Source organism: Euleptes europaea, chromosome 11 (genome assembly GCF_029931775.1).
Source record: "Euleptes europaea isolate rEulEur1 chromosome 11, rEulEur1.hap1, whole genome shotgun sequence".
NCBI classification, from domain to species: domain Eukaryota; kingdom Metazoa; phylum Chordata; class Lepidosauria; order Squamata; family Sphaerodactylidae; genus Euleptes; species Euleptes europaea.
In genome coordinates, this window is record NC_079322.1 from 34,809,359 (window position 1) to 34,827,836 (window position 18,478).

Consider the following 18,478-nt stretch of genomic DNA (forward strand, 5'->3'; position numbering starts at 1 on the left):
ATTAAAGATGCCAAGGATTGAACCTGGGACCTTCCACATGCCAAGCAGACGCACTAGTACTAATAGTTCTTTTCCTTTCTGGTTATTTATGACAAGGCTGTTTCTCTTGGCTCTCCATCTTTAAGACTGTATAGAATTGCTTTACAAACAAATATATGGGAACTGACTTTGCAAGTTTTCCCCAAAAACATTATTAATAAAAAAGACTTCATAGAATTTCCCCATTTTAACCAGGGAAAGAATTGCTTGAATCAACTTCCACATGGAACACCCACCTCACACATCAGTTATATATGAAATGGTAGGAACACACACTCATCCCCTTACTTGCCCAACCAGTAAATGTATGTACTCAGTTATACGTCTGACAGCGCATCCCTGAAAATTGGCTTGTGGGGACGTCAGGGAGGAGGCGCTGCCGCACTGCCTCCTGAAGCCATTCCCGCATGCCATAACACCCAAAAAAGCCTTTTTGAGACTTTTTGTGTGTGTAATGGGGCCTTTTTGCCACAAAGAGAAAAGCAGGCGCAGCCTCGCTCTTCTTGCCCCTGGCGTACCTGGGCCAAATGGGACAGGAAGTTGCCTAACGGCAGCTCCTCCCCCCAGCCCACCCCAGGAACACCTCCCGGGACTCCAGGATGCCTCCTGGGGTGCTGGCGTGGCCTTCTACACCGGTGGGTTGCCAACGGAAGGCACCATCGGTGTCCCGGGGTGGTGTTGCCATGGCAGCACCCAGCACCCGGACTCCGGGCCTTCCCACCAGCGTTGGGGCCACTAACACTGGCGTAAGTAGCCCAGAGGCCGCCGCGCAGGGGTGGGGACAGATGCTGGCACAGTGCCTTCCTGGCCTCCTGAGGGCTTTCGCCCTCAGAAGTCAGGAATGCACTGTAAGAGAGATACCCTAAGTAGGTCAACTCAGAATCCTACTCAGGTCTATTCAATGGAGCTTACACCCAGCAAAGCCTTCTTAGGATTGCACTGTAAGTGACCAAGTCAGGCAGGCAAGCACAAAACTTCCAAAGCTGTATTTATCACTGTAAAATGTCAGTTTCAATTTTTCTACTTAATTCTCCAAAGCAGTTTAAAAATCTAAACTTTCAAATTCATCCACATTCTTATATTCATAAAAAGTTTAAGGCAAATAGTAGTTTTATTTCCAAAAGTATAAATAAAAAGGGGCAATGGCGAGCAAAACAATTTGAGACTTGCATACTGGCAAAGCAAGTAATGTGTGGGCAACCAAGAGTGAGAGGATGGAAGTTCATGATCCATATCTTATTGTGGCTGTTTTAATTGAACTGTTACATGGGTTTCTTTATGGAAACTTGATAGGGATGCCATAAATAAATAAATAGGTCAGTGTGTTAACTGAGAAAATGGTGGCATTTAAAACAAGTAATAAAATGCTTGAAGTGACATGAAGATGCAGTTAGAAATGTACAAGAGAAAAAGCAATGGACAATGTAAAGGGGACAGAAGCACATAAACAGAAGAATTTAAAGCCCTGCCTTTTAGCAAGAGACATATCATCAACATTCACCAGTGTTATTCATTTGTTATTACAAAGATTAGCCAGGGGCATTTTCCCACTCACTGTTTCTGCTTACTGCTTTTCTCTTTTGTAGAACAGGAAATAATTCTGCATTTATGAGTATATGAATGATATATAACCTTCTTTCAACCCCCCCCCCATCTCAGCTTTCCCCTACTCATAAAACAAGTGAAATGACTATTTCTTGGTCTCTTGGGGTACAGAAAGAACCCATAAAGAGAAATCATACAATCTGGCATTTTCAAGCTATGCATTAGATTAAGGAACTTTGCAAATAGCTTAACCAGTGGGTTCAATTAAACACAGCTTGCCCACTTTTTTCTTTTAGACTTCTACTGGGATGCTTATGAAATGCTCTCATATGAATTTCTCCCTAAATGTTGAATTTCCAAATGACCTTGCCTCATTTCCAACATGGTGTTGGTTCATTTGTGAGCTGCCATTCATTTTGGTTTTTGGATGGTGTTAACATCACTATGCATGTGCAGCAAGTCATGTTGTTCAGCATGTGCCTTCCCCCCCCCCCCAAGTGACTGATGCCAGGCCATCTCAAATGCAAACTGATTAGCAGTGCAATCCTAACCAGAGTTACATCCTTTCAAGTCCATTCATGACAATGGGCTTAGAAGCAACCCTGTTTAGGATTGCACTGGAAACGACAGCACAACTGACATGTTAATATGATCATGCAATCACATCAAGAGTCATTTTTATGCGGTGATTTAATCAATGTGCTGGGGAAATCTGCTCATCCTTACTTCTGTGTACTTTATAGTAGACTGATTCTGGGCAGGTCCATGTAAGAATTAATAACTAATATGGTCATGACAACTCAACAACTGCACATATACTGAAGCGAGGAAGGATGCCAGTGTTATGAGCCTACAGATTGTGACTATATCCAAATAAAGTGTAGGTTCTCTCAAAGCTCAACATGCTCACAGAAAAACTGCTAGCAATTTTTGTCAAACCTAGTGAATGGGTTTCTTCAACCACTCCCTAGAGATTTCGACCATACCTCAGCTATGAGCTGTCTGAGGTCCTGCGGATTATCCAGACGCCCACCTTGCCTTGCCAGACACCAAACTAACAAACAAACAAAAAGACATGATGAGATTCAAGCTTTACTATCTCTTGGAGACTAGTGGCTTTCAAACACTGCCCCAGGATGTGGTCGCAGAGTTGACCATGTAGAAAGAAATCAAACAGAGCAAAATCATTTCACGATGGCTGTATCTGACGCGAGAGCTGGCGGATTGTGCCAACGTCCAGGAATGACCACCAGAACCACTAGAGCTTATAGAAATGCAGTTGTTTATTTACAGTGCTATATACACACTCTCTCCACCTTAACTCCCGACACAGACTCACAGAGTCTTACACTTATATATACAATGCCACCTCCAGGCATCAATTAGCAGTACATGCTTAGTCACTTTCCAGGTGCAACACCACACCTCAGCCTCTGGCCTCAACTGGATCTGGCCAGTATAATCAGGCCTCCTAGGGGCTTTCCAGGCCATTGCATCAGCCTATGGTTGACAGTTAGATCCCTTCCATCTAAGTCTGCCTGTCACAGCTAATATGACAGCCTTGCATATTCCAACAGTATCATATAAAATTAATATAGGAAACAGTGTTTGGGGAACGATATCAAATGAATGAACAAATTATAATTAGTGGGCGGAATCTGACCATCCATTGCTATTTAATGGATTGTAAGCATTCACATTCCGAGAAAGAAGAGACGGTTCTTTCTGTATGCTAAGACATCAGTGTTCAAACATCCCATCTGCTTAGTGATCTAACAGCAGATCTTTCAGTGCCATATTACCATATGATTATGGGCCCTGTGTTGCATTGCAAGTCTCAATTTGTTCTGATCATTTACTATTAGTTAATGCCTTGTCTAGACAAAAATTCAATTACTTAACTGGCTAGGTTTGGCACAGATTTGGCTTTTTGCCTGCAAACACCTGTGGACTCATATGAGGTATTCAGGAGTTTGTTCTGACTCGATTTGAAGGCTTGCAACAGTGGGCTTCTAGTAGTCCACTCACTACCACAACAGCAGCTAGCAAATTCACCTAACCAGACACCCAGGCCATTAACACATGTCTCCATTGTTCCTGTTTAATTGCTCGATTTTTTTGTTCCCGGAACCAAAAAAGTAAATGCATGGAGGAGTGAAGGAGTGCCTGGCAGGAGCTGCCAACGCTTTGTGCTCCTCCACCCTGCCCTCCGAGTGAAGGCGAGGGGAGCCCAGCAGCGAGTGGAGGCTGTAGCGGCCGGTGAAAGGAGCCGCCACTGCTGCTCTGCACTCTTTCACTCGCCCCCCTGGTGAAAGCAAAGGCAGCCCGGTGGCAAGTGGAGGTTGCGGCTGCTGCCGCTCTGCTCTCCTCCACCCCACCGTCCCAAGGTGGAAGCGAGGGGAGAGATAGTGTGGGGTCCAGGGGGAAAAGTGCCAGGGGGCAGTTGACCCGGATGCCAAAACCCATGAGGGAACTCTCGGAACCACAGCAAAACTGTTGGTTAAATTGGCACAGTGCAGCAATTTCAAAACCCGGAAGAGTTGCGGAAGGAGGAGGGGCAATCATGCTCTCAGGAGATGAGCATGCGTGTCGACCCCACAGATTTGCAACATTCCAGGGAGAAGTGCAGGACAAAACAGCCATGTGTTTTCAACCCCAGACTGCTAAAATGCAGAAGCCCTAACAAAAGTAGCACATCAGCACAGCATGAGCAGAGTGTCCAGAAGCTGCTGAGGCTTGTTGGATTAATCATGAAGATTTATTAATACAGTAGCAAGACCCATCTGGTGGCTTCATCATACTTGCCTAGAACCTGATACCAAACCTGGTTATGCATACAATGATCCCTATAGAAAGAGCCACACAGTTGGAATTTAACATCATTTCAGTCTGAAACAAGCACGCACTCACACACAGCTTCTGAGGTTTATGTTCAAGGTTTTTCCTCCTAAGTTTGCACAAACACCCACCGCAAACACTGATGTGCTTATTCCCACATCTTTTTGCAGTATGTTGTGAAACCAGGCTCCATATGTAACTAGATCCAGACTAAGAAAAGCCAGAGCAAGATGCAATCAGAGGAAAAGGTACAAAGTACCATTTTAAAGATTATGTGATATGTAAATACTTTTTTAAAGTTATTTATTAATATGTCTAGGACTTTTATGCTAAATTTGTAATTTTGGAACTTTTCTCCAATTATTCTCTATATGAAGAAGTTTTCTACTAATTTCTTCTCATTTTATGTTTGGCTCTATCTTCTTGCTTCACTTCATGATATGACAGTGGTATCTCACTGAAAAGTCTTTATTAAATTCCTTGGTAATTCATGGGGAACCTGTCCCTGAATACAAATGTAGCATATGTTATTTTCTGCCTTTTTTTCCACATTGATGATTAAGCTCTTCTCTAGCAGAATTTCAATAAAAGTCTAAAATTTAACACATCAGTTGAAATCTTACCATTTTTAGTTTAGGAAATTAACTTTCTGCCAGTAATTCTGAATAGAAATGGATAAAGAGAAGTCCAGCTAATGAGTTTAAAAACTCTAACGTTGCTGCTTTTCACTGGATGTTCCTTGTTCCTATTTACCAGTCCCTATTTTCTGTGTCAGTCATCTATCCCAAATGTAAATCTGCTAAATCTGTAACATAAGAGGAGAGAATGTGTGATTTTATTTGGCCAGACTAAAAGCTCTGCTCACGACCTGAGTTCGATCCTGATGGAAGTCGCTTTCAGGTAGCTGGCTCAAGGTTGACTCAGCCTTCCATCCTTCTGAGGTCGGTAAAATGAGTACCCAGTTTGCTGGGGGTAAAGGGAAGATGACCGAGGAAGGCAATAGTAAACCACCCTGAAAACATAATCTGCCTAGTAAACGTCGTGATGTGACGTCACCACATGGGTCAGTTTACCTTTTTTAACAGTAAAGGGGATTGCTCATGGCCATCACAAAGGCAGCAAAACCAGGCAACTGAAAGACAACCAAACGACTCTGACAGTATGCAGGAAGCATGACTTCATAAATTCCCCTCTTCTCTCTAAAAATTCCTGATGTAAACTGAGAATGCTCAGAGGCACAGAATACTGTGCGTATGGCTGAGAATCGATGTAAGGGGGGGGGGTCTTCCTCCTGGGCCCAAAGGCTTGTCCTGGCCTGCCCTGCCCTGCCAGGCAGTGTGTTTCTGGGTAGCCTGCCACAATGTCCTTATCTCCTCTGTGAAAGGGTGGGGAGTATGCCACAGTGGCCTGTCATGTGACTCTGTCTTAAGGCTGAAAAGTCTATTCAATATTTTTGGTTTCTCAGATCAGCCTTCTCCAACCAAAAGCAATAACAGTTTATGATGCCAGATAAACAGTACATTGGGGGGGGGGGGAGTCTATGTCAACAGACTGCTTATTAAGGCAGATAGTTTGTCTAGCCCAGCCTTATGAACACCAATTTCAGCAGGTCATAAATCCAGTTTTCCAGGGCAGAATTTTTCCCAGTTTTGTTATCTGACATCCTTTGCCTTGTGATGCCAGCATGCAACTTGGGACATTAAACATGCAAGGTACGAACTGCTAAACTATGTAGTTTCTGCACACAAGCATCCAGTACTCAAATTCTAGAGTGAAGGGAAAAGGTTCCTTAATTAACTCCATAAGCCACCTCCCTGATTCCTTCCATTTTAGTCCCCCCACTGGCTGGAGATGCCACCGCCACCTTGCTGTTTCTACAGGATACTGTACAAATTATTCATATAATTCTGGGGTCAGTGTAAGGTAGGTTTAGTGGCTGTATACATAACACTCGGGAAAATCCTTGGGAATCTTGTGACCTGTTTGTTGGGGTGCAGATAATGATATTACTTGCTGGCACTGGATTCTACTATCCATTCAGTAGCTGTCCCAATGTCTTCTTCACTATCTCTTTATACTCTCCAGTAAGGGCACTGCATCCGTTCCCTGCTTCAGTGGTACTCAGGGACAGGAATCCTCCCCAAATCCACGAATATTAGCTGACAAAGACCGATTGTCTTCCACTGCTGTTTAATTACACTGAAATAACCAATCCCTTGTGTTCATGAGCATTATTTTTTAGTTCTTGCTCGTGGAACCAAAAAATAATGCTCATGAGTCATCTTATTTCTCAACTAATAAGTTGAGTTTGGGCCGGGGATCCCCACCCTTGTGTCAAGTATAACACAATCACCCGTTAATTGTAGGTATGCCTCAGTTCCTGCTTTATTAGGATCAGGGCCACATTGCAAATGGAGAAGGGGTTCAGTTTTCCCTTCTGCACCATTTTCCCATCTGCAAACAGTCCAAGGGGGTGCTTTTGTGCATGTTGAGGAAACCCAAATGTATCCCAGGGAATATGTTGCTTTCCTCAAACAGTGCCCACTTTGTCATCTTACTTCTAAAGTGAAATGTCCTGGACTCTTTAGCTTTTCCTCATGGGAAAGGTGCTCCACTTTATCTTGGTTCCCCTCTTCTGTACTTTTTCCAGCTCTGCAATATCCTTCTGAAAGATGCTGACCAAACTGTCCATAGTATTCCAAACGAGGCTGCGCCATACCTCTATACAAGGCATTACAAAATGTTGGGCTTTTTATTTTCAATTCCTTTCCTAATCATCCCCAGTGTGGCTTATCAGGGCTGTGGGGGGATGGATTCCAGAGGCTCCTGTACTGTGTAAATGTTAAAAGAGAGAGCCAGTCTCTCCTTCACCAGTGGCTCACAAAGGCATCTTATCCATGTATCGTCTGCCTTCCAGGGAACTGGGTTAAAAAACCTCTGGACTCAGCTAATGGGAACGAAAATGAGAAGAAAAAAACACCACATCCTTGTCATTGATCATGTTGTGTATTGTTGTTGTTGATATGGTCTTCAGCCCAAGGTAAGACATGAGAGAAGGGTGGAGTGGAATGACCTCATAATTTTAATTCAATGGAGAAGACAAGCAAACACACACATGCTCTTGAGCCAGGCCTGAGTTCATATAGGCTCTGTTCAAAAAAAGTTGGTTTGTTCCACCCTCAATTTACAGCACAAACCCTGGTTAATCTGACAAATGTTTATTTGTAAGCTGCATGGCTTGCCACCTCCTTTCCCATCTCCAGGCAGAATCCCCAGAAATTAATTAGTTAAACACAACTCTGGTGTCTCCAGCCTTATTTGGGGGAGGTGCCTGGGATAATCTGCACAGGCTTTGCGCTGCCCAGCTACTGACAACTCCTCACTATGTATGCAGCCCACTCACTATCCACCAGTCCCAAGAGATTGGAAGGGAAAGAGACAGGAAGAAGTTGGCACTTTGGGGACTCTACCTCTCATTAGCACAGTAAGAGCAGAGAGGAAGAGAGTGACTGCGACAGGTTACACATGGTTTTTGGTGTGTCTTTTGAGAGCAGGCAAGCAGGAATCCTCAGAGCTGGCAGCAATCTTATGAATATCTGTACAGAAATTCACTGCTTGCTGGTAATATTCGTAAAAGAGACAATGGTGCAATATCCTCAGTTATTTCCCAAGTAGCATCTAAATGGGGAAGGGCCATAGCTCAGTGGTAGAGCATCTGCTTGGTCCCAGGTTCAATCCCTGGCATCTCCAGTTAAAGGGACTAGGCAAGTAGGTGATGTGAAAGACCTCTGCCTGAGACCCTGGAGAGCCGCTGCCGGTCTGAGTAGACAATACTGACTTTGATGGACCAAGGATCTGATTTCAGTGTAAGGCAGCTTCATGTGTTCAAACTGTGTGTGTGTTAAATTCATGACAGCATGATTCCCCCCCCCCTCAATCTCCTGTTTCATCCATCTGGATCGAAACCCATTTGTTTTGACAGCCAAATGAAACCTTGTCATCGCCACTACTGTAAACACCCAGAGGTTATGGCCTCTCATACAAATGCCGTCATCTTTTAAAAGAGGTCATAGATATCCATTTGAAGGAGAAAGCAACCCTCGATGGCCACAGGATTCCCTAAGATTGTGTATTTGAGGAAATGAATATCATGCAGCAATGCACCACTGCGTAGGGAAATGTATTCATCTAGGCCTTGCAGCGAAAAAAGACTGGAAGAACACTTTACATTCAGCTCAACAGGATTTGAATATTGCAGAAGCTTCTGTTATGTCAGAGGGATCTGGGAACAACAGTCTGTATTTCTGGTCCCCTAAGTTCTTTCAAGCAATCAAAACTAAAATTATGCAGTTTCTATACAGCATTACCATGTCTATTCTGATGCAAAGCAAGTTGTCCCTGCCAATTTATGCCTTTTTATAGCGTGGTTTGGTTAATTAAGCAACATCGAATAGAGCTACTGTAGTGAATTCAGCACTGCCTTACCTCCCTGGGATTCAATTACTTTTAACTCCTTAACAATGCAATCATAAGCAGAATCGCACATTTCTGCAACCAGTCAGGTCTGTTTCAGGGTATTTTGTCACCCCATCCAAGGTTGGGGTTGCCATATAATCTGCCTTCCAAAGCAGCCACTTTCTCCAGGTGAACTGATCTCTGATCAGATGTAATCCCAGGAGATCTCCAGCTACTACCTGGATGTTGGCAACCCTACTGGAACAGCATATTTTGTTCTCCCAGAAACTAACATCAAGCAGACCTGGCAAAACTTTACACCGCTTTTTATTTCTCTTTTTCAGAAGTATTATCCTTTCCCAATAAGAGCATTTGCAAGGCCTCTCCACTACAAATAACATGGAAGATTATCAGGATTGGCCTCATGGCCCTTCTTTGCTTTGTAATAGTTACCTTCTGTTACCATTCACATCCCCATTGCAGAATTCAGAATACTATGGCGCTTGCTTTTCATTCTCTTCAGACAGCATGAAAAAAAAATGCCTCGTGGCTCCAAATGAGTCAGACTATGTTTCACACTTTCATAATTGGACTGAGTCTTGAAAACAGATGCAAACAGTGAATGTTTGGAGAGATCATGTTTGACATGTACAAGACTCAAGGTTCTTTTCTGCACACATTATTCCCGTCAGGTCTGGCCCTACACTGCTTTGGGTTTTGCGTTGTTGTCCGCACATGTTCGGGTGTCTCTAGTAGCAGGTTCAGTTTTTCGGTAGCTTTTCCTCGTGTTTCTGGCTGCGCTCGGAGCCTAAGCATCCAGATGGTCCCAGCTGTTCCGAGGCCACCAGTGGAATGACCAGGACTTGGCTGCATGCCAGAAGGAACGTTGGATGCAGACGGAAGAACAACCTCACGAAGAGATGCTGGAGAAGAGAGAGAGGTCAACAGAAACATACAGCAGAGCATGACTGTTGTGCTGGATATACCACAATAGCACATGTACAAAAATAAAGTGGAGGTGGCGTGACGCCAGTGATGATGAAAATCACGTTGCGCAGAAAATACTCCCTATTTTTCTGGAGAGTGGAAGAAATAAACCGGCTCCGCTCCGACTCCACCAGACACAAGATGCAGAGGAAAGGCTAATATGAGGAAGGGAGGCAGTCAAGCTGAATCTGCAGCTTGTGATTTCACTGGGGGTGTGGGGAATCAGCAGTAAATCCAGTGAGTGGAAAAGGTCAAGCACAATATCAAGGTGAGCCGGTAAGGGTCTCAACTCACGTGTCAACAACAAGTTTAATCATGGCAGGTATGAATGTCAATTGCACTTTTGCAAAAGTTTGCGCCAGCCCTGATATCACAGGATATCAGATGGAGAAATGCTGCACAACATAATCTGTTTAGACCATGGATATCAGATAGGGGGAAAGGTAGACTTCAGAATTCTTCCCTGAAAATAATTTGGGGTCTATAATACCTAAGGAGGGGAAATGAATTGACTCATTTAATTTACTACTTTCTTCAGAAACAGCAATCTGTTATTAATAGGTGTATGGTTTTATTTGATAAATTAGTCGGAATTGGTTTCAAACACAATTGGTGTCAACCTATTCTGAGAATTTGATTTTAAAACCACACGGACCCTATTTTAATGAAGTATATGATCCTTCTAATATTGCCACAAGTGATGCTGGTCTAATGAATAAAGAGCCTATACCGTTGTCTCCTTCCAGATTGATATTTACTGGAAAAGTCCTCTCTTTAAAATTTGTAGATAAACACCCTTCATTTGCTGCAGAAGACTGCAATTGGGTTATTTTTTAAAATAAAATATTAAATGTAGCAGAAATGAAATTAATATACTGCCACTTTCCTCTAGCTTGGCTCCAGGAAATGAGACTGCGATTTCATCACAGATCTGTGCAAAGGAGCTTGCTAAATCGTTGATAAGATTAGATTATTTTATAAAGTTTTATTTGATAAATGAGTTGGAACTGTTTTCAACCTTAATTGGTGTCTGTGAGCATAAAGAACAGAAATAAAGGAATTGGGGTCAAATGATACTGGGTAGGCTATGGTCAGCGCCCCAGGTGTGTAATTTAGTTGGAAAAAATACCACCATGGTGGGTGGGTGGGGAGCAGGGGATGAAGTCATTTCTCTCATTGCAAATACACCTCCCCAGGCAGCTTTAAAAAGCAAAAAGAGACAGGCCTAGTTCTGATCCTGTAAAATATGTAGTTTTAGCTCTATGACTCAGTACAGTTAAGGCTCTAATGTACATAGGATTAATAAAAAAGAGCTAGAACTGGAATTGTATTGGTAGTAAGTCCTGGGGCAGTATGGACTGTCTTTGCCTGCAAAGTCTGACTGTTTCTCCCACTAAGGTTATTCCTCAGAATGTGGCTGGCTGGTCTGATAATGGTAAAGAATTTCATTTGTGCGCAGTCCTTGCTAGGAAACGTAGGTTTCTTCATTTGACTTCCTTGCTTCTCCAGCTTGTGCAACATATTCATTACCAGCTATTTTGTGTGTCTGTGTATGTGTGAAATGATGATGTCAAATTGCAGCTGACTTATGGCAAGCTCAAAATATTTTCCAGGCAAGCGATTAAGTAGATGTGGTTTGTCATTTCCTTTCTCTATGAAGTCTTCCTTGGTGGTTTCCCATTAAAGTACCGACCCTGCTTAGCTTCTGAGATCTGACTGATCAGGCCATACTATACCATTCCACATCCCCACCAGCTATTAAAGTATTTTTCGCTCCATTAGACGCACCGGACCATAAGACGCCCCCCAGCTGGCCGTCGGGCCGGGGAACGCTGGCTCGCGTTGTTCTGGCGCGCCCAGCCGCTCTGTGTGCTCCCCGCCTACCAGCTGGCCATCTGGGCGGGGAACGCCAGCTTGCGTCATTCTGGCGGGCGGGGCGCACAGAGCTGGGCGCGCCAGAACAACGCAAGCCAGCATTCCCCACCCCGAAGGCCAGCTAGGAGGCGGGCAGGCCCGCTCTGTATGCCCCGCCTGCCTTCCTTCCAAGCTAGAATGTGGGTCTTATGGACTGGGCTAGGGTCCATAAGACGCACATTCACTCCATAAGACGCACCGACATTTCCCCTCACTTTTGAGGAGGAAAAAAGTGCGTCTTATGGAGCGAAAAATACGGTAAATCATTTCATTCATTTTTGTTCAAAAGATTGCTAGACTGCACTCCCAAATTTAAAGCACATTTCAAGATAGGTCATTATTTGGCAAACAGGATAGTTTACTTGTGCCAGCAGTTAAATATTCATTTTACATACAATTTAGGCTTTGAGCCTTTTCTTTCTTTTTCTTCTATAATTATCTCCTTTATTTAGAAGAAGACAAGGCACACTCTCTTCCTATCTCCCCTGCCCCATTCAAAAGCAAAGTGAAAAATTGATTGAGATGGGAAGACAGAAGGGGTGGGAAAGCCTAGGAGAAGGAATCACCAACAAAATAAAAGTCTGCGTTAAACCATAGAGTTTGGGGCAAATCCTAGAGGGCCCCCAGATGTCATGATATCACTTCCTTTTTGCAGAGGAAGTGACATCATTCACCAGCATGCCTGTTCCTGCCCCCCAACTCCCCTTATTTTTCCCCACTGACTTTTTAGTGGGGAAAACAGGAAATTGCTGCAAGGCCTCCTGCTATAGCAGGAGATCAGCCCTCCCCCTTCATGAGGTACAAAACGAATCTTTGGATTAAGGAAAAAGTGGTGCAGTTATGAACATCATTGTGGCTCACATATCTTGTTATTGGATCCACTGGCTTTTAAGAAGTCACCTATGCACCTCAATAGAAAATAACTGGCAGGTTTCCTAGGCAGAAGAGAAAACCTAGTTCCCTTTTATCCTCAGAAAAAGAAATGTTGTTCACAAACCATTAACAAGAGACCCAGGCTCCAAGTTACAGCCTGCACACAATTCAAAACTACATCTGTGGTAGGGCACTAAAGCGAGACCTGGGTCCTGAAGAGGTTTGCAAACTGACAGTTACTAAAAATAATGTCAGCAAAGAGATTCATTTGAAAGCATTGCTGAGGAAAACCTATAGAACACTTGATGACCACCTTGATTGCTCATTTTTAAACTGTTACCCCACACTTCTGCCAAATGACAATCAGGATGGCTTACAAAATGAAAAAAACACATTATAATCTAAAAGCACAGTAATAATAAAAAGCAAATAAAAACTGAAGCAATGATACCATAACCAAGATAGTAAATCAGCAATAAAATTTCAGCCAGAAAATCAGTGAAAGACAAGCCAGTCAGAGCATCAAAGCTGCAATATAAAAGCAAAGACAAAACCAGCAAAACTGTAAAAATGTTCACAAAGCTTAGTGATCTTTCACTTAGAAGCCCTCACAAGAAGTACATCCTGGAAGGCCAAAGTTGCTAAAGGCCAAAAGGGACCGGTCTAGGTGGGCTTTCTTGGGCTAGGAATTCCAACCTCTGGGAGCCACTATAGAAAAATCCCTCTCCTGCTTTGCTCACTGACTTCTCCTCACTCAACGCTGGTACATGGATAATCTTTCACTGCAGGTAGAATTATGGGAGCAAAGGTGGTCACTCAGATATCCTGGTCCAAATTCCATTTATTGTCTTTAGTATGCGGCATGTGATTTTATTCCTTTGGATTTAGTACCACTTCAACACTGACTCATTGTACACGGGTTCATGATCAAGTGTATGCTGTAATATGTAAAAATGGCTATCGCATACATATAGTAGCTGTGATAGACAGGTTAGGTTTCTAGGGTTGCCAGGTCCCTCTTCACCACTGGAGGGAGGTTTTTGGGGTGGAGCATGAGGAGGAACTTCAGTGCCATAGAGGAGGGGAGGGACTTCAGTGCCATAGAGTCCAATTGCCAAAGCAGCCGTTATCTCCAGGTGAACAGATCTCTATTTGTGTTTAGCCAGCATCCAGAATACATAGGGGAAATGCACGGAAATGTTCAGGGAGAGCGAGACGCCCTCTGATGGTTGGAAAATGCATGAATAATTAAAGCAAAATAGTCAGCAGGGTGACCATGAGGAAACAGCCATGTGTAAATGGCCCTTGTTTGTTTAACCCTGTGGGCTGGATATTTAGAGTCTCAGGGAAAGACAAACACACGCTAAGATCTCAGCCGAGTGAGGAGTGATTATTAAAGGGGACCAGGCTACCCTGTCTGGTGATGTCTCTGTGAGTGGGAAAGAGGACCTGGTTCATCAAATGGTTATGGTTCTCTATATATGGTTCTCTATATATTTTAAAAGAAGCAAGACTGGTGGCGATCTGTGACCTACCTGTAATCCTTAATCTGTGGGGCAGAGGTTGGGGAGGGTGGTAGGGACTCAGTGAAAAAGGGTGTCATGGTAGCATACAGGAGCCTACATCTACAGAGGCAGCAAATTTCTGAATTCCAGTGCTGGTAGGTAGCAGCAGGAGAGGTCCTCAACCTCTATGCCCTGTTTGGCCCTCCAGGTCACCCAGTTGGCCACTGCGTGAAACTGTATGCTGGACTAGATGGACCAGTGTTCTAATCCAGAGGGCTCTGCCTTATGTTAACTTCTTTTCCTACAGCCATATAGGGAAAATGTCATATATGAAAATGCATATTAAATTACCAAGCCAGGATTTCATATATCTGTGCTTTCAAAAATGATTGCTTCAGACCATTATAGCCATTTACATTTACATTAGATTAGTTCTGTATATTCTTGTTTTCCAGTACTGTGACACTCACAGTGAAGTCATTTCATAGTTGTTCAAGTGTGGTGCTTTTATTAATCAGCCTAATTTTATGGGAGAAAGGAAAGTTCCTCATTAAGGACTAATCAGGCTTTTGATTCTCCATCCTCCCTCTTTAGGGAAGCTCAGCAGAGTTATCTTAATATGCCACCTTTACTTTTAATATGTTCATAAAAATTTAATCAGATAGGAGAGACTCCAGAGTCAGTACCATGATTAAAGTATTTACACTGACTATATCCCAAATAACGATACTACTAATTTAATAACGTCTATTTAGTTATAGCCAATACCAAATTCAATCTAACTTTTCACAGTTAAGCTCTTATTTGCCTTCTAAACTACCTAGGATTCAGAGGTCAGTCTGGGTCAAAGCTTAGCAGCAAGAATATGAATACAATAGAAAGGCTTAGTTCCAGAAAACATGAAATAATATGGCACAATATTGCACAGGTATCTCCTTCAAAAGAGAATCCTCACAAGCCACAAGTAATGAAGAGGAAGAATAAGAATTAGTTTTTATATGCTGACTTTCTCCACCACTTAAGGGAGAATCAAACCAGCTTACAATCACCTTCCCTTCCCCTCCCCACAACAGACACCCTATGAGGTAGGTGGGGCTGAGAGAGTGTGACTCACCCAAGGTCACCCAGCTGGCTTCATGTGTAGGTCCCTCCCCAAACCCTACCATTCCCAGGATCCACCCCCCAAACCCCCAGGAATTTCCCAACCCAGAGTTGGAATCAAGAGTTGCCAACCCACTAGAAAAAAAGCAGGCACCACCTTTTCGTTTTGCAGTGTGATGAATCGACAGACGTTGCTAATTGCAGTCAGTTGCTCGTATTTGTCCGCTTTTTAGATGACAACAACACTATTAAAGAGGAATTATTGATTTCGCGGAAACTGGAAACGACGTCAAAAGGTATCGACGTCATGAATATAATAGCGGAGTATTTTGAGAAACATAGCATTATGTGGGAAAAGCTCGCCAGTTTCTGTACGGATGGTGCTCCAGCCATGTTAGGGTCACGCTCCTGTCTAGCAACATTAATAAAACAGAAGAATCCTTCAGCAATAACAACTCATTGTATCATACATCGTCAGGCGTTAGCTTCCAAGACTCTTCCTAAAAGCCTTGTTAATACCATGGAAATGGCCATAAAAGTGGTCAATGTTACTAAAAGCAGCGCCTTAAATACACGCCTTTTAAAAAAACTGTGCACTGAAATGGACTCCGATCATGAGACTCTTCTTTTCCACACCGAAGTTCATTGGCTATCGAAAGGCAATATGCTGGGAAGGTTATTTGAACTAAGAAAAGAAGTTGAACTGTTTCTAGCCGAGAAGAAAATTAAAGATTTACTAGAGCTGTTTTCTGATTCGAAAAGTCAGATGCATTTGGCTTATCTTGTGGATATTTTCTCACATTTGAATAAACTAAACTTACAGTTGCAAGGTTCTGGAAACATAAATTTAGCAGGTGTGGGAAACATTTTTATGTTTGAAGACAAACTGTGTGCCTTTATTTGCAAACTTCAATTATGGGTACGTAAAGTTGGCGAAAACAATTATTCTGCGTTTGTGACATTAAAAGCACTGGTCGATGATAGTAAAGATGACATGATCACCGCAAATATACAAGACAACATTAGAAGTCATCTGCAAATGCTGGTCGATGAATTCCACCGTTACTTCCCAGAATATAACCAGACAGAATCAAAAGATACCCAAAAGCTGATTCGCAATCCTTTTGGTATTGCTGTTGAAGAGGTTGCAGAAGAAATCCAGGAAGAGCTCATTGAATTCCAAAATGATAGGCACTGTAAGGATGCGTTTGAATCAGTTTCTGGTGTAAAAAAGCAATTCATATCCTAAAGTTCGGGGATTCACCTTGCGATATCTTATGCTCTTCTCCACAACTTATTTATGCGAACAAGGGTTTTCTGCTTTGCTTATAATTAGGAACAAGACCAGAAATAGATTGGAAGCAAGTGATGATATTCGTGTAGCTCTGAGCAACAGTATTAGCCCCAGAATTGCCCAGCTTGTAAAAAGGATGCAAGCTCAAAAATCACATTGATTTACAATTAAAAGTCCTCTATTATAAAAAATATATTCAAATATTATTCTAAGTTTAATGTTTAACTAACAGTTATGATTAAAGTTTATTTTCAAATTCTCAGAATTTTTATTTTGAACCTTGGGGTCCCTGCACCGAACAAAAAAGTCCTAGTGGTCCCTGGTCAAAAAAAGGTTGGGAACCACTGCTCTAGGCCAAGACTTAGACAGCATTTTCAAATTCAAAAGATGAGCCCATAGGGTTGCCAACCTCCAGTTGATGGCTGGAGATCTCCTGAGATTACAACTTATCTCCAGACTACAGAGATCAGTTCACCTGGAGAAAGTGGCCACTTTGGAAGGTGGACTCCATGTAGTTTGTCCAGGAGCAAATAGAAACCTGCTCTTGCTAGCTACAGAATGCCTTTGGCTTCCTCACCATCTTCTGGATTCACAGGAGCAAGTCTGACACACCATGCCGAGTCTACACATACAAAAGAATGAGGAGGGAATGAGGTGATACAATAGACTCTACCACTTTAGATTGCCAGTGTGAATCATGTTTGCATGCTCCCTGTCTAAAGAAGCCTCCCTGTAAGTAGAAAACCAACACAGCAGGTAGAGGACTCAATTAGAACCATTTTCTTTGATATGCTGTTTTTATGCTCTCAAAAAGTGTTTATACAGAGGAAATGTACCTGCTATATGCAGTATGGCAGTGATACCATTCTGCTGCATATATAAATCTAGCTTCTGTAACCTTTGCAATGCAATTCTTATCTCTCTTCAGAGTGACACACTGATGCTCAACACACCATGGTACGTACATCTCTCCATAAGCTTAGATGGAATGGTTCCCTTCTACACATTGTAAAGAAGCATGGCAATCAATCCACATGGACTGTTGTCATTCTTTCCTCTTTGAAGAAGTTATTCTCAGAGAAATAACACTCTTAGTTGACAAGTTGTGATGTGCATCCAGATCCAAAGTATAAATCTCTGCATCCTCATCAAAGGCCGCTGTGTTGTGCTTTTTAGTTTTGCTGGAACTGGCACATTTCTGGATGAGCAAGCATCAAACCATTTGGAATCCTGCACGGGAGAAGCATCATTCTTGGGCACCAGCCATTGAAGCCATCTGAGTGGGCTGGATTCTTCTTTAGAAATGCCTGCCCAGTTTTAGTAAACGGTTTGGAGATAAAAGAGCTATCAAAATGCAAATTGAAATTTACTGATACAAAATGTATTAGTGAGGGGTTTAAGTGATATTTCCAGTTTGATACCCAAACATTTAAGCATAACACCTGCTGCTGTACATTTCCTTTGGAAAGTGACAATAACTAAAAGGGAAGTTGTCAGATACAGTGCCCTTGTCTTGTCCTTCTCAGGCTTTTTAAATCTAAGACATCAGGAGTCAGAACTGGTTATGAGATTACATTGAAGCTCAGTTAGAATCCTTTGTACCAACCATGCAATCCTGAAGGGGGGTGGCGAAGTGCCACAGGAGCTGGTGTAACCCTGCACCGGCGTCCGTGCCACTTTGCACCATGATAAAGTGGCAGGGATGTCAGTGCAGGGACACTTATGCCGAGGAATGACGCAGCAGCGCAGGCCTCAGCTGCCAGTGCTGCTGCACGAGAAGCAAACACCCATAAGCGAGTGACCGCGAGTGCCCTCACCAGCGCTGGGGGGCATTCCCGGGGTGTTCCCGGGGCGGAGCTAACGTTAGTCAGCTTCCAAGCCACTTTCAGCCTGGGAATGCCCTCTACACTGCAGTGTTGCTATGCCA